We start from the raw sequence: 4,230 nt of genomic DNA, 5'->3' as shown, positions 1-4,230 counted from the left end.
ATTTTTTTTTGTCAGTGTTCACCTTAATGTACCTTTTGTCAGTGTTCACCTTAATGGGAGCATCTTTACTTGGGACTCAAAGGAGGCATCATGCCAAAATGAGGTGCTGGTAGAACAGCTTATGGAAAAAAGTCTAGAAAGTGAAGAGTTACACTCAGGACTGAGAGCTATTTATCATTGTGAAGCCAAGGAAGAATCAGCTGAGCCATTACCAGTGGTGTATTTTGCTCCTTAAATATGGTTCATTATCAGGAAACTTCTATAAAAATGACTGGGGAGGGCAATGCAATGGGAAGTTGAAATCTTGGTGAAATTTAACAGAAGCGCACAATGCCTGATGTGCCCTGAAGGGCAGGAACATCACCTGTGTATCTTTTCAGAGCCACCTGCAGATCCTCTTCTGGATTCCAGGAAAAACAAGCCCAAGCCCCTCAGTTTGTCTGCAATATGAGGGTTTGGTGATGCTCCCCCTGCTCAGCTCTTGGACATCTGCTGCCCTCTCCCACCCTGCTCTCATCCTTCACCTCACACACAGCCCCCTACAGCTCTGGATCTCAGGGAAACCCCTGCCCTGGGAGAGGGTCATTCATCTTTGGGGGCTGCAGATGGTGAAATTACTTCTACAAAATGTTATTTTAACTGGTAATTACAAGTAAGTGTGACTGGCGTAAACGTTTCTGAGTAAATATTTTGGGGACAGAAAAATCAAGTAGTATGCAGGGATCATTTAGAAAAATGCTGATTAGCTTCAGAGTATTAGTGAAGCAGAAAACTGGCTTGGAACATGATTGTTAGCAGCTATCTTGAGAGCTTTATCCATTTATACCATGATTTTCCTTACAAATGAGCTGAGGGATTAGCTTGCACTAAGCAGACTCAGTTTAAGAAAGACACAACAAATTCTATCTAATAAAGAGCAGAGGACTTTTCCAGGGTTTTAAAAAGGGACTTTCTTGTTAACTTGGCTGTTGCCAATGAACAGCTTCTGAAGCTGGCTGCTCCCAAAACTCCTTCCTCCCTAAGAAAACTTTATATCCATTCTCTCAGTGAGGAATTCTGCATTTACCCAGTGGGATCTGCAGAAAGGGTGTAGGAAAGGAGCCCCATTCCTGCCATGTTTGTTTTGACAGGTCCATCTACATCCTGTTTTCACTCTGGACTCAGACATTGTTTACCATTGCTGCTGTCCCCTGTGCACAGCTCCAGGTGCTGCATCTGCCACAGAGCAGCTCCAAACCCTGTGCATGGAAATGTGCAGCTGTCTCAGAGAGGGATCCTCTTGGATCTGTAGCCTTAGAGATGATAATTTGCAATCACAGCCACATCCCAGCCAAGGAGCTTCCCCACACACATTTGGGAAGCAGCCAGGCTGCAGCTTGTGACAATCACTCATCTTTTAATGACTATCTCAAGTCCTTGAAAATTATTTCAATAATTCTTTGTTTACAGTTGGAGACTGGAACTCTTGGGCACATCATCCTCTTTCAAGCAAACAGGACACAAATTCAGTTTGCTTTGAACCCAAAGGCAGAGGTTTGCAGAGTCCTGGCAGCCTGACTGAGCATCCCCATCCCTGGAAGAGTGCAAGGCAGGAATGGCAGGTGGAGCACAGCAGTCCTGTGCCCTTCCAGGGGAGCTCAGGCAGGGCACTGAGGGCATTGAAACAGTGCCCTGTGAGGCAAAGGAGGTGAAAGTTCCATGGGTTTTATGTATAAAATATTTTCTGATGTAAAAACATATTTCTCATGTCACCATATCATCACTCCCAGCAGCTGCATGGAGCAGCTTTCCCCAGTTCTTACTCAGAACTTTCCTACCTTGGGTGGCTATAAATACAAAACTGTGCACATCTGAAATGCTTTGCTGTCATTTTCCTCTCTGAATCTTCATTCCTGCTCAGAACCTGTTGCACTCCTCTATTCTTCATCTGCAGGGTGCATAAATTAAATTAATTCATGTTGACTGATTAACTTTTTCCCCCATTGACCTGAAAGCTTGAAGGGCCAAAAGATGATTGGGTATTTGCATGCATGAATTAAAGGCTGATCAGAGCAATGTGTAGAATAGGCAAGAACATTCTGAGAGTAGCAGGACGAGAGTTGCTGCCTTTTCACTGCAGGCTGAGCTGTGAGTTCCACATGCTTTGGTTTACAGGATCCAAACAAAATTACCATCATCAAGCAGAGAATTTCTCATTTTTGTAGCCTCTGGGTCAAAACAAACAACAGTGCTGAGGTGTTTGGGTCCAGCCAATTCTTCTGTACCCTGTATATATCTGAATTACAGAATTGGGTGGGCTATGCCACAGAATCACAGAATTTTTGAGGCTGGAAGAGGCCAAGGCAGGGTCACCTGGAGCAGGTGACACAGGGACACATCCAGGTGGGTATGGAAGGTCAGTTGTCACTGTCATATTTTCTGAAAAATCTCTTTGCCCAGGATTCGTCTCCGGGGAATCAGAGAAACCTCAGGAAAAAAGGAAAACAATATTATCTTATTTGCTTCTCCTGTGTTTTGCTGCTTTGGAATGTGGTTGGAGATCGTTCACCCAACAGGTGGCTGTTTGATTGGTTTCATGTAAGTTGTTTTGATTCAATGACCAATCACCTGTCAGTGACCAATCAGTCAGGCTGTGTCAGGACTCTGGAAGGAGTCACGAGTTTTCATTATTATCTTTTAGCCTTCTGTCTACATCCTTTCTGTATTCTTTAGTATAGTTTAGTATAGCATTCTTTAATATAATATAGATAATAAAATAATAAATTAGCCTCCTGGGAACATGGAGTCAGATCCATCATTCCTCCCATCGATGGTGGTTCCAGAAAATACCGCAGTCAGTATTTCCCAATGTGGACAAACCTTCCAGAGAAAGCTGGGTATGAGAAGTAGCAAGGAGACAGGTGGCAGTGGCTTGGGATCTGCTGTGCCACAGGCATTTGCTGGAGTTTGTTCACATTGTGACACCCAGGGCACTTCCATCTGGAAATAACCAAAAAATCAGGATATTTGGGGGCCCTTCAGGCTGTTGATCCTAACAAAGAGGAGGGAGAGGAGCTGTGTGGCTTCTGTAGAAGGCATTAGGGGAGATAAGTGCTAATGCTGCTTGATGATGTGTGAGATAAAAGAATCTATTCATGGCCTAAAGATCCCAAAAATGTGAGGGAAGCTAAGTCAGGTTAGACCACCCAGCCCAGGAATTTACCTCCACCAGAGGCCAATTGCGAGCCCCTCAGGAACTGCACTAAGGCTCCCCCAGGATGTTGTCCTGGGCTCCAGTTACTTGTGCCTCATGGAACTGCTGCACCAGAGATAATGACCTTAATGAATATTGCTAATTGTTTTTGAGATGATGGTCATAGATCCTCTCAGTCGTTTATCTCCCTGATTTTTCTATTAAAACAAAATTTCTACAGGAATCTCACTACATATTTGATCATCCCATTACTTTTTTCTTTGATTTTTCAATTTCTACAATATTAAATTTATGTGATACTAATTGCCAGATCAGATCTATTTTTGATGTACTAGCACAGCTTGTTTGTGTTCTTTGCTCCTTTTCTAACCCTTTCTTATCAATGTACTCTTTGTACCAAGCTGATACTCTCATGTAACCTCATATTATAACCCTGAGATTTTCCTCCTGGTTGATAATAGCCCATCATTACACAAGCAAAACTATGATTATTTTCCATGTACTTAATTTTAATCTCCACAGACTTTCATGTGCCATTTCACTGCTTGGACGCCTAGTGGCACAGAGTGCTTTTGCAATTTTTCTGTTAACTCTTGTCTACCAGCCTGAATTTGTCATCCTAGTTATTGACCTGGATTGACTTTCTAAGGTTCCATTGATAAATACCCAAAGCAGTTTAGTCTGGGTGTGGCAGGTCTGATAAAGCAGAACAAACATGGGTCTGCTCGTCATTTACACTGAACCAAAGGAAAAATTAAAAGCCTCCAAATCTAAGATTGGTACCTCACCTCTGACACTCTAGTTTTGTGCTTCAACCTCAGTATTCCCTGATGTGAACAAGATTCCTGTGCTCAACATGGAATGCTCAATGGTGGCTTTTAGGCAATAATATAAAACAAGAGGCTTGAACCAAAGCATGCTATGCAAGAAGTCTTTTTCTTACCCTGAATTGTTCCAACAAACCCTGTGTGCAATTCTGCTGCAGCCATTCCCCTCCTCTTCTGCTTTCCTCCAGACATATCACAGCAAACACATTT

This window comes from Zonotrichia leucophrys, chromosome 2, assembly GCF_028769735.1.
Source record: "Zonotrichia leucophrys gambelii isolate GWCS_2022_RI chromosome 2, RI_Zleu_2.0, whole genome shotgun sequence".
Lineage (NCBI taxonomy): Eukaryota > Metazoa > Chordata > Aves > Passeriformes > Passerellidae > Zonotrichia > Zonotrichia leucophrys.
This window is presented reverse-complemented; position numbering follows the sequence as displayed.